We start from the raw sequence: 13717 nt of genomic DNA, 5'->3' as shown, positions 1-13717 counted from the left end.
TCTTTATCTGTTCTGATTATTTAAAGGGAAAAAAAATCCAAGTCAGAACATGAGCTTGATTTTTCAGTGAGATCTCCCCCTCTGCAAAAGAGAAAAAGAACTTCCTGTCTACATGGTGATGAATTTACTTAGGAAACAATAAATCCATCTGATGGTAGCACAAACTGCAAAAACAAAACTTATAAATCAGTCTTAGTTCGCAAAGACTGAGTTCACTGCATCTATCTCCACTCATTGCTCTCTCTATAAATCTCTTTTGCTAAGAGCAATACCAGGATTCCCAGGGGCATAATTTATTTTCACAAGCTCCATTCTTCATCTGATTTTGAGCACAGAATTATTCCTATTTAGGAAATAATTTCTTTAAAAGTTTGCAGGTCCATTTTTTAAATAACTCTACAAAACCTTGAAATAAATTTGGCCTGGAGATCTAGCCCCAGCATCCATTGGTGTCTCTGTAAAATCTGACTTCCTTTCCCTCCTCCATATTTCTTTCTCTTATTTACCAAGTGAGGAGTCACACTTCACCTAAATGGTATATTAAAACAAAACTCTTTCAGATGATTATCATGGTTATGTATATGCCAACAAGAGGTGAGGAAGCAGCACAGAGCTCCCAGCCAAATCCTAAACTCACAGGTGTTCAATGCCAATTTTGATGTTTTTCTTTATTTTTAGAGCTCACACAGCTGCAAACTTTTTAAAGACCTCATTAAAGTCCTCCAAAAATTACGTTTTAAGTGGTAAACTGAGATTGAACATGAGCCAGGGAGAATCTCAAGGAATTTCATTCAAATCACAGCATTTTCTCCATGCCATGAACTCCCACCTACAAATGGGGTAATTTTGGGACCCAGCTTGCCCAGGTGTCTCTGTATCACCACTCCTTGGCCAGTGTTCAGATATTCACATCAACCCTCGTGCTGTGAACTATTTATTTAGTCCATAAACTCCAAGGCAAAAGCCATCCCACATTTTATAATCAGTCATCCAGCTATGCCCAGATGTGGCCAACACATGCTTTCTACCAGAGTAAAATCGTTTAATAGTAGGAAATATATTTTACATTTCATCCTGGGTGTCTTGTCACAGCCAACTTCTCAGCACAACTGCAAAGTGAATTTTGCTTCCCAATCCCAGCAAACTGAAAATGTGATTTTCTTTTTGGGCTGTAACTGGATAAACTGTTAAATCACTGCTGACAGCAGCAGCTCCAAGCTCAAGCACTCCCCCTCCTCTCTGCATTGCACTGTTGGCTCTGTTTGGTCATAGAATCACAGAACCATTGAATTGTTTGTTTTGGAAGGGACCTTAAATCCCATCCAGTGCCACCCCCTGCCAAGGGCAGGGACACCTTCCACTATCCCAGGTTGCTCCAAGCCCTGTCCAACCCGGCCTTGGACACTTCCAGGGATGGGGCAGCCACAAATTCTTTGTAACATCACTTCCCCACTCCTTTGCCTGGATGAAAAAAAAAAAATTTAGACAAGGTAGTTGTTTCTAAATCATTGCAATTTGGAAAAGCCCAACAGCATTTTGGGAAAGGGAGCTCTGGCAGGAGACAAAGATGAGATGTGACAATTCCTGCAGAGCCATCCATCACAGGCAACACTCTACAACCCAAAAAAATCAACTCCTGTCATGTTCCTGACACTGCTGGTGATTTTAATTGCCTTTCGTCCTTCTCAAGTGAATGATAGAAAGCACAGGTGAGATATTAGATTTTAAGCCTCTGGAAGTTTAGTCCAACACATGTAAAACAAATGTAAAATCCTCCCTATGTCCTTTGCAGCGCAGTGAAGGTGTCAAAGAGGTGCTTCACCAAGAAGAAAACTTGGGATGGGACAGTTCTGTCCAAACTCTACTGAAATTATATCACAGTTGGGTCTGTTGTGCTTCCCAAAACTCAACCACTATCACTGATGTAACACAGCCAAATAAACTGCTCTGAAAAACTTACTTGTGGAGCTCAACACAAAAATCAGAAAATGCCACAGCATGGGAGAGGGCATGGGGAAGGATAAACCAGTGAATATTGCTGTGGGAGAACAATATTCCCTGCCAAGACCTAAAGGGAAGCAGGGACTTGGAGATGGAAGGAAGGCACAAACTGCATTAGAAACCTTATTAAATCATTAAGGACAATGTGGAACAGCATTAAATCAACACCACTCTGCCACAATCACGTGGTGACAGGTCCTGGCCTTAAAGCCCTGGAAAATCTTTTGGCCAAGGAGAAAAGCGATGTTTCCCGCACCCAAACTCCACAGAGAAAAGAAAGAGCCTTTTCCCCCGAGACACTTCTCACAGAGACTCCAGTTCACTCCTTTCATGACACTCACGGGTCATTGATGTATTTTATATAACAAGAAGAACTCCTGAACTTTACCAGGCTGAAAGTGGGACAGTTTGAAACACTCCTGACCTGCTCTAGATGGGGTTATACCAACTTTCAAAGATCAGGCTTGGTTTCCTTTCCATTTGAAAACCAAACGTTAGCTTTCCTTTTATAACTTTCTGTAACTCCTTCTTGCAAAAGCCAAACAGCACGCAGCACAGAAGATTTCTCTGTCCACTTGCTCAGACCTTGGATGGCTGTTGTTGCAGTGGGGATACTTGCAACACATATATCAGACAACGAGGCCCATGGAAAAAAATATATGGACCAATTCTTGGTAGATATTTTCAGAGATGTTTATTTTCCTTGCCGCATGATGATGATGATGTAACTGTGTCAATCATGGGATCCGAGGGTCCTCGCCCGTGCAGGGGAACACAAAACAACCAAAGGGGAACAGGATTGAGCAGGGAGTAGGGAAACCCCGAAGGCCGTGCCTCTACTCCAGGGTCCCCTTCCCCTGGACCCCACAGCAGCAGGGAGGAGCCCCAACACTTCACCCATTTATTTTTAACTAAAAGAGATTTAAAACTTAACATTGAAAACAACAGGATAAACATGAGATAACAAGGACAGTTTCAAAACAAAAACAAGCCACCCTCCTGAGTCTTTAAATGTCCAAATGGATTTTTTCTCTGGCACATCTTAAGGCTGGCAGAAGGGAGACAGGACTCTCTGAGCATGCTTTGTGGGGAAACTGAGGCAGGAGAGGGTTTCTTCTATTTGTACCTGTTGGAACTCTAAACAACAATAGCTAATTTCCCCCCACCCCTTTTCATCCCCCACTTGGCATTGGAAAGGGATTTTTGGGGAAACAATTGGTAAAGGCATGGTTTTGTGAGGAAAACCATGAGTGAAAAAATGGATTGGGAATACACTGGGGGTAATAGGATATAGGATAAAGGGGAAAGGTGGGATTAGGAAAGGGAGACTGTAGGGGGGGGCTTATAATGGGGATATTGGTTGACATGACTACGATTTGCAGCATATATACTGCCTTTTACAGAAACACCATCAGGCCCAATGACGTCTGCTGCTTGTAAACCTTTCCTTCCCTGGACAATCCTGAACTCTACCACTTCTCCATTTCTTAAGCTTGGGATATATTTTTGGGGGTTATTTTTCATAATGGCAGTACGATGAACGAATATGTCTTCCTGGTTGTCACATCTTGTTATAAAACCATAATTTTGTCTAACATTATACCATTTTACTATTCCTAAGACCTTAGCTATGGTGATTTTTTCCTTTTTCCGAATGGCTGCTGTTTTCTGTCTCGCTGTTGTTTTTGCTTTCGCTCACTCCCGTGTTGGAATTGCTGGGGCTGCCGGGGCTGCCGGGGCCATCAGGGCTGCTCATGCCTGCGCGCTCTTCCGGGGGTTGCATTTGAGGCCGCGTGGGCTGAGCCGGGCCATGCTGCTCAGCTCCTCATGCGCCGCCGCCTCTGCTGCCTCTGGTCGCAGCTGAGCTGCCGCTGCCAGGCACCGCACCCACGTCTTGGCCGGGCCCCAAGTGGCGGCCCTCCCGCGCCCTGCTCCAGCACCCGTTTCGGCTGGGCGCGGCTCCGCTCCACCCCATCGCCGCCCCTCTCGGCCGGGCGTTCACAGGGCTCGCTCCACCGTGCGCTGCGTGGGGCTGGGCGGGCACCGCCGGGTTGCACCGCTCCTGCCACACCTCGCTCTGCTGCCCACGCTGCAGCTCGCATGGCTCCGCCCGCGTGCGGGGATTGCCTCACTACTGCTCGCAGAGCGCTCGGCACACGTGGCCTGGGCCGTAGAGTCCCTGAGGCAGGCTTCCCTTTGCTAGGATACAGCTGACATTGCTCAACAGTCTCGGTAATTAAATAATATTCATGAAAATCTTCCATCGGCATATATTTTGACTCAGAAATTAACTGTGTCCAAACGGTCTTCCAAAAGTCTTTGGTAAGAATCAAGTCCCAAGAAACGTAGAAAAAGTTCTTAAACAACCATGAAAGGCAATGTTTCAGCTCCTTTTGAGCTTGAATTAAACTAAAATTTACAAATTGTTGTTCAAGAATCTTTTCAAGTTTAAGATAAATATCCATATGCGTCTCGGAGAGCCACGCGTTTTTCCACGGTTCCTCCATAGTTTAGAGATGGAACAGCAAAACAAAAACAAGGAGAGAAATCCCGAGTTTACTCACAAATCACAGTCGCTGTCCTCCAAGGGAATCGTTCTGCTCGCATTCTCCAACCAAATGTTGCAGTGGGGATACTTGCAACACATGTATCAGACAACAAGGCCCATGGAAAAAAATATATGGACCGATTCTTGGTAGATATTTTCAGAGATGTTTATTTTCCTTGCTGCATGGCTGAGGATGCCAAGGAACTGCCGCAGTCAAGGGACCCAAGGGTCCTTTGCCCGCGCAGGGGAACACAAAACAACCAACGGGGAACGAGGCTGACCAGGGGCTAGGGAAACCCCGTGCCTCCCCTCCAGGGTCCCCTCTCCTAGGACCCCATGGCAGGGGAGAGGAACCCCAACAGGCTGTTAACAGATTAATTTTTGCAGTATTTTTACCTAGAAAAGAAGGCCATGCCCATCTATTTAATAAGTAGAGCAGAAAGCACTTGCATTTCCAGGCAAAACTAATAAATCCAGACTCTGATGCTGAGCCAAGTGATCAACCATTGCTTTAAAAAAACACCCTTATCCCTTGGCAAGTGCTAGAACCCAGAATTTACAAATCTTGACTTTTTAAAGAGAATTGGAATTAAAAAAACTTTGAATTGAGTCTCCTTCAGCACACACTCGGGTTGTGTGTTGGCAAAGTTGAAACACAACTTATTCCAGCTATGGACATGCAAATTCCATGCTGAGAGATGATTTCTGTGCTCTGCAAAACACAGTGGGACACCTGGAGAGTAGCTGCCCAGTGGGTCACCACAGCCTTGCCATGAACCCCTCATTCTCTTGATGTTTATTATTAAAAGCTATAGCAACAACTCAGTTTTTTTTCCTTGTTTCTCTCCTCCACACATACTGAGAACTTCTCCAAAGTTACTCATGCAATCTATTTGTGGAGGTTAATTCAGGACAAAAATCCCAGGAAGCAAATAGCACAGAAACTACCAACGTATTCTCTTTTTTATTGTTTCTGACAATCAGTAGTAAAACGTGTTGCTGCTACCAAGGGAGCCAGTTGTAGCATTACTCATTTCACATTAGGGCCCAAAAGAATAAATCTTTCCAGAGCTCTTGCTGGCATTAGGCTCAAACATAAGTCTAGATTTGTAAAGGAAATGTATTAAACAGATGAGACAGCAGTGGAATACAGATTTAAGGGAGAGGAAAACCATTGCAGATTCCTTCTCTATTAAGGAACAAACTGAAGGCAATGACATGGAAACAGCTGAGCTGTAAATAACTTCATCAGCCAATATAGTAAATGGACAATCTTAAAACAGAAAAACCCACTGTGTTCTAGTCACACTCTGAAGGTTTCTGCATGAAAAGGTAGAACCTGTAAGAGAGTGACCACACAGTTGGGTGGAAACTGCTCTGTCTTGGGGTGACTTTATGATGTGTATCCCATATCGCTGCCCTATGCCCAGAAATTAATTCTTGTGCCTTTCTATGCCTTTAAACTGAGCCTGAGAGGGGGAAGGAAAAACTGAGCAAAACTTTTCCAAAGCAGTTTGCAGTTTGTTCAAGGTCACATAGAGATAGTGATTTTTTTTTTCCAGCTGCAGCAGGGGAGCGAGGAAGCACTCGGATTTTCTCCCTTTTCCACTGGACTGCTTCAACATCAGAGCACATCGGGAGGACTTTCCACCAGGTACAGAGGGCCTGGCCCTGGGCCAAGCCCCAGCTCTGAGGAGGCCAAAGGGAGGACTCTAACACTTTCCCAGGTTTTTCCTCCACAGCGAAAGATTTTATTATTTAGCATTATTTTCCTTTTCCTGTGTGTTTGTTAAATAAATAGTTTTTATCTCCTTCACTTTCCTTCGAGGAAAATTTATTTTTTCCCGAACCTGGTGGGGGAGGGGGGGTGACCTGCCTTCTCTCAGAGGATATATTTCTGAATTTGGCCAAACCGGCACATGCTCAAACTGAGTTTCTTACAGAAAAGTAGAGCTCACACTGCATATGAGAGACTTTTTCTCTAGCAGTTATAAAACCAATGTAAAATCAGGACTTTGTCCTGCTGGATAGGGCAGAGCAGCTGGTAGTGAAAGAGCAGAAAGAAAATGAAGGCAAATATTTTGAGGTGCATGAGGGTTTAGTGCAGCTTCTGAGCCTGGAAAAAAAAACCTGATGACAGGATGGGCCACAAATGCCTTTTTTGCTAAATTCATAGGTCCATTCCATGTTTAAAAGTGGGGAAGTGAGCGCAGAAGGGAAGGTGTCAGTTAGGTTTCCATCAATGTTCTTCTAAAGATCACCTGGATGCACAGTGATGGAAAAGTCTCCTCTACCAGGGCACATGTAACAAGCAAGGAAAAATGGAACAATCTGCAGATCACACAGACATCCTAATCTGTGCCTTTTTGTGTGACCATATAATTTAGGCCTGTCAAGTAAGGCTGCCCACGGCTGAAAATTGATCTGCAAATCTTCAGTGCATCAAATTAATTGCTCTCTTCAAGGCCTTTATCCAACCTTTCTTAATATTTGATTATTTTCTGCTGTTAAAAGAGACAACATTATCTGCAGAGGAAGATCTGGCACCTCTTGGATGGCTGCCCAGAGAGCCCTTCCCAAAGCCAGGAGAGCATATGGGAAGCAATGGCTGGAGCAGAGTTCCAGAGAGCTCAGGACCAACAAACAAACCACAAAAAGAAGCTTGCAGAGCAAGAGCACCTTATTTTAGAAGGTGTGTGAGAAAGGCCACCCCTGATCTGGCCATAAAGCTACTCTAATAATTGACAAAAATCATCCGCTGGGGGTCCATCCAAACTTGTCCGTCCATTCCCTCCCCTGGCAACCCAAACCACTTCACCAGCGCTGGGAAGTGGCAGAGCTGCCTGTCCAGCCCACAGCAGTCAGAGGCAGCTCTTCTCTGCTGGGAACATTCAAGGACAAGGTGCCTGTGACCCTCCAGATCCTGGGAGGGATGTACCAGCCAGGATGTTCAGACAGCCCCCACCGCCCACATGAAGGGTGAGCACGTGGTCCCAGGCCTCATCCCCACAGTGACACCAGGAACGAAGCATTCAGCCCAGATCCTGAAGGAAAACCTGCATTTCACGTGTGCTCTGAAATCCTTACACCCTTGTCAGAAAAGGTAAAACTGGTTTACAACACCCGGTGTCGGTGGGGGTGAGAAAGCCACTGTCCCTGCCACCACCTCCTCTTGCAGGCCTGAGCCAGGGTGAATCCCAAAAATCTCAAGGTCTTTAATGTGATTTTTGGCCAACCTCACCAACTTGTCCATCAGCTGTGTCACACAGGTAACACTGAGCTCACCTCTGTGCCATGCAGAAAGGCGTAACACTCCCCCAGAGAGTATTTTTAAAAACACAAACCCTCTTCAACAATGAATTACATTTCAGTTTTCATTCAGTCTGGAGGAAATTGTCTGTACTACAGGGTTTTATGCTCTGTACCTGAGCAGGAGGTTATATTCATCAGCTGCTCCAACAGTTGGTTTCACCAACTGCGTTCTCTTTATATTCCTCTCTTTCATGAAAGAGCTGAATTTTATATTTCACAGTGTTTGAGATTGTATTATAAGAGCCAACACAGGTACATTAATACAGAAAGGAGAAATGTTCTATTGAATTTAATTAAAATTACATGAGTTGAATAGGGGACACTTTGAATACATTGGAGAAAGTAGGAAAACAAAAAAAGACTAATAAAACCTAAACATGACCACTTAAGAGTTTCAGAAAAAAATAAAGACTGCTCAAGAGGAAAATTATAAGCCCAAGCATTACAGTGTTAGCTGAAACAACCATATTTTATTCAAAACTTAGCTTATTTCCATCTACTGAACTGTGTCGTGTAATTACAGGGCAGGGATTCAAATACAGTGTATTTGCTTCACTTAATACTATATAACATTAATGTGGCCCAACACACAAAACAGTGCTATGGGGACAAAAGGGATTAGGAGTCCCCTGCTACGACTTTATTCCAAAAAACCCCCAGCAGGGTTTTGCCATAATTCTACATGGATGACAGCTCCTGAAGGAGATTTCCAGGTAGGAATGGGCAGCCACTCCATCTGCACCCAGAAGGGCAGGGCTGAGTGCAGAAGGCATCAAAGATCTAGAAAAAAAATCTATTTTTATTTGTCCTACTAAGAATAATCATTTGCAGCCTAATGGAAAATTTTATTCATGCCAAAATAGTCACAGGAGGTTTAATTTGTTGTTTAAGCAAAGCTTAAGATAATTCATTTTAATTTAAATACTTACAAAAACTGTTAAAACGGGGAGAACTGAAGCTGAACTCTCCCAAACTGTGCCCTGGAGCTCACACAAGGCAAGGTTTTACCTAAACCCTGCTGATGAACAACCTGCCAGCAGAGCAGAGAAGGGCACAGCAGCGCTTTGAACCCCAAAATCCCAGGCTGCTGCCCTTCCCTGCTCTCAATAAAAGCTTCAGGGTGCCGAGCTTGCTGGGTTTGTCCAGTGTTTAACATCCCGAGCCTGGGGACTGCCATGGAGCAGAGAAATAATCTTGGCAACAAGAGAGAAGCGGTGTGTGACTAAGCCCTGCTGAAGCAAGAGCCACTGATGGAACTCTAAATACAGGGCCACATTACCAAAATCACTCATTAAATGCATTTAAATAAATACTACTTCTGCACCACTCAGGTGCCAGCATTCACACTTCAACTGCTTTTTTAATCAAGCCTTCTTCCAAGTCTTGACACAAGAGATTATCCTTTGATAAGGCAAATTAAGGTCCGTACAGACTTCAGAAGCATCCCAGTAAATGGCTGGGTTTGCTTTTTGAGGCACATTTGTAAATTGGTACATTTTAGAATGGATACTGTGACGCTGCGGGAAGACTCAGAAATGTTCTCCTTAATAGCACAGCAGCATTTCTTTGAACCTGCTTGGTTATGGATATTTATGCCTTTGACTCACCAACTGTGCCTCCCTCACAGTCTTTTAACACATATTGCTGCTCTGGATGAAGAGGGCACAGCTGTGGCTACACCCCCAACGTACGAGTAGCTTGTTTTGCCTTAGACTTCATTTATTTGTGATTGAAGGGGCTGCCATCCCGTTGGTGACAGACACCTGTGAGCAGCATGGCCCTGCTCCCAGAGCCCCAGCAGACCTTGGAAACAGCTTTTGCTGAGGCTTCAGCGAGCTGCCTGTGCCCTCTGCTCTCCCTTGTAGAGGAAATGTTGTGTGCAGCATCACCCAAATCGCTGATGGGGAGGTTCCAGCCATCCCCTTACACTGGCTTTTATCTGCAGCTATCATTGTTTGCAGTAAAATATCCACAATTTAAGTGTCTGCACAAAGCTTTACAACAGGGAGAATAAACATTGTACAGATGCTTTCTCTCTCGCTCTCTCTCCAGCCAGCTGACAGAATTGCCAGGGATAAAAGGATTAATGCACAACCAGCTCTGACAAAGAAATGGGGGGAAAAGACCCCCCCAGACCCTCTCCTTGCAGTGAGCAACATCCAGTTTGAGCTCACTGAAGGCATGAGATTTTTCCTCCTGAGCTCAGATGGTTTCTGCCATGTCCCTGGACAAGATAAAAATCAAGATATTAACAGCTGGATGAGGTCTTAAACCAGTTCCATGCCCTGATCAATGTGCACAACCCCACCCCAGTAAGGCACCCAGTTTGAGCCCCCTGAAGACACCAGATTTTTCCTCCTGAACTTTCTCCCAAGTACCTGGAGAAGGTAAAAATCAAGGCATTAGCAGCTGGACAAGTATTAAACCATCCCCATGCCCTGATAACTACACACACACCTACCCCAAGAGGGCAGCCAGATCCAGCCATGCTGGATTTGCTGGAGAGGGAGGAATTCCAACACCAGGTTTTTATGGCTGTGCCTAAGACAAGCTGCAGTGCAAAAATCTTAGGACTGGCAGGTCTTTATCTGTGCATCACCATGAGAGCTGGTGGAGCATTTCCAGCCTCCTAATAGATTCTAGAAACAGGCAGAGCTTAGCAGAGGTTTCTTCCTCGCCTCGCTCTGCTAAGAATTAATACAATTTAGTGAAGCCAGTGATGTGCTGTAGCAGATAGTTTGATGTATTTAAAGTTCAGCTCTCTGTAGCCCTTGGATCAGCCTTGTCCGTGAGAACACAGCAAACACAAAGCAGACTAAGAGGGCAGCAAGTTCCTGCTGTGCCTTACCAACTCACCTTGATGAAAAAGCCCTGAATGCATGCCCAGCCTTGACAAGATGTGATAAATGTTAATGGAAGGAGCTGTGCTTCCTACAATGGTTTCATTATTAGCATCAAACAATGCATTAACATTTGTTTTATTAATGGAAAAATATAGTTTAATAGCCTAATCCATTGCTAGCAAAGCAATGCAGAGCTTAATCGAAATTGTGTTCTTTGGGGTTTTTTTTAACCTGTAAAGCAGACCATGCAATGCTTGGGCTAAACAATTGCATCTGTAATCACCAAAATTTACTGTATCCCCTTCATTACTTGTTTCCTCACCAAAGCAATATCCCTGCAATGTTTAATTATGCAGTGCATTACAGATTCATCAACTTTGCAGCAGAAACTAGTATATATGGAGAAATCTCTATTGGGAGCAAGAATACTTTTTATTGCTTACAACCTAAATAATGGAAGGTGTTATTTGGGTTAGTTACCCAGCAAGGCTTAGATTTCAAGACTCATTTCTTTTAGGAAGTCTCCATCTTTTAAAACTGCTCTTGCATTAAAGATACACAAATATATATATACCCTGCTTTGACAGCCACACTTCCATCTGCTTCCATACAACAAGAGACGACACCTGGAACAAACAATCCTAATGGCATACAGGTGGCTGGACCACTAAATTATCCAGAAATGTTTGGGGTTTCTTTTTGTTTTCAGAGGAAAACAACCAGGTCTAGTGGCAAGGGGTTAGAACTACATTGTCTTGAGGGTTCCTTTCAACCCAAACCACTCCATGATTCTATGAAAAATATTTTCATATCTTGGAAATCTTTCTCTGGCAGAATTTAGTTCCCTCTTTGGCTCAGAATTTGTGTCACCTTGAGCAGTTCACCTCATCTCTAAGCCCAGAGTTCAATTTTAAAACAAACGAACAAACAAAAAAAAAATTACAAATTTAAGACATAAGTTCAAATTTAAAACACAATACAACAAACTCTTAATGGGAGTTTATCAAAGGACACACTCAAAATACTGCATTCAACCATTCTTGGGTTGAGGGTGATGCTGGCAGAGTCAACCAGCTGATGGTATTTCAATCCTACCAGAGAGTTCGGCTTTAACTGTGAAATGTTTTATAAGGCTTCAGAAAAAAAAGAGGAATAAGTTAATAGGGACTGCCAGACTATTTTCAACTTTCCAGACTCCAACTTTCCAGATTTCCAAGCTGATGTCACTCCCCACATCATCTCTTGACACCCTGTGGGCTCTTAAAGTGATTTGACAGGAGACAATCAAAGGGTGAAGGCAAATTTCACATCAAAAAAAGACAGAAAATTTATTCTTACACATTTCTTCCATGTCAATGCCTCAAGACCAAGCAAGCCTCTGTACAGCAATATCCAGGTGAAGCATTACAAAGTCTCACCCTTTACTCATTCAAATTATAACTTTCCACCTATGCCAAAGGCCCCAGCTGAAAATTCCCTTTAGATCAGTGGTATAAATACACTGTCTCCCAAACACAACTTTTCCCAGTGCAAGGAAACCAATTAGAGCTGTCTCTTGGCAAAAAACAGAAAGCTCTCACAGTCATAAGTTCATTGCTTGAAGTGAGCTGCCTCCCAGCTGCTTTACCCAGAAACCAGGAAAAACCCGAGGAATACATCAAATGAGATTGCAATTTGGCTTAATTTCTGTGCCCTGCTCAGAGATTCAGCTTAATTCTGAGGCTCTACCCAGAATGACTTCTCTGAAACGCATTTGAGTTTCAAGATCCTGCTCCACGCCTTGTCCTTGGGAGCCAATTTTAGTCATGGAAAAGCTGTCTGAACACGGGGCTCAATGACACATCTCAGCCAAGTCCAGAGCTATAATTAAAACTTGCATGGGAGTAACGTAGGTGGCATCAGACTTTCTGCTGCTCTCTTTAATGTATTGCTCCTGCCTGTCTAATGCCAAAGCCAGTGTGATATTCCAACAGCAGTTCCTTTCCTTCCCAACCCTCCTTTTTAAAAGGAATGTCCCCTAACTGGTGATTAACCACCTTCCTCAGCACTGGACACACCAAGAAGTGAGCTGATTGCGACTCTAGTGATCACAGGGATGCTGCTGGTGCTGGAAATCTCACAGGTCTGTTTGGTACAACCTGAGGGGATGGTTTGAGGTCTTAGTGCCACATGCTTCACTTGCATGGAAGCGGAGTTTAGGATTCCATAAGGTCATCATCTTTTGCAGCTACATCCCGAGTTTCCTCTATTTTTTTTTTTGCTGAATGCAAAGACTCTCCTTGCTACCCATTTGTAAAGGTTTTAAGAGCTTGATATTGGCAAATAAAAGGATGAATCATAGAATTACAGAGTGGTTTGGGTGGGAAGGGACCTTAAAGCCCATCCAGCCCCACCCCCTGTCATGGGCAGGGACACCTTCCACTATCCCAGATTGCTCCAACCTGGCCTTGGACACTTCCAGGGATGGGGCAGCCACAGCTGCTCTGGGATGTTAAAGACCAGAGTTCTTTGCACAGGCACAAGACAAAGGCAGTCCCTGCTCCACACAAACATCTCCACGCCATTAATATTCAAGACGGACAAAGGAAGGAAGGTAAATTCACATATCAAAAATGATCCCTGGATCAGCTGCAAAGTCCAGAGCATCCAAGCCCGAGCTGGCTCAGCACCACCCTGAGGAAAATGGGAATTGTGCACTAAAAAACTCCTTGCCCCAAGGAATGAGTCCTTCCTTGCTGTCCACAGCTCTGTTTGTTGCCCGTGTCCCAGTGCTCTGTATTTTCCCTCAGAGCCCGTTCCAGCATTTCAAATGATCCTTATGGGTCCCTTCCAACTCAGGATATTTTCTTCTTCTACCATGGAACTGCAGGTTTAAAAGGATTCTGAATTTCTTTGGTGCTTCCCTCCAAAAATGCCCATCCCCTCACCCCTGTGTTATTTGTTGGTGCTGAACTATTTGCGCAATAAAACACTGAGCAACAAAAGGAACCCCCACTGTGAGAAGATTTAAAGG

The sequence above is a fragment of the Corvus cornix genome, chromosome 22 (assembly GCF_000738735.6).
Source record: "Corvus cornix cornix isolate S_Up_H32 chromosome 22, ASM73873v5, whole genome shotgun sequence".
In the NCBI taxonomy this organism is placed as follows: domain Eukaryota; kingdom Metazoa; phylum Chordata; class Aves; order Passeriformes; family Corvidae; genus Corvus; species Corvus cornix.
This window is presented reverse-complemented; position numbering follows the sequence as displayed.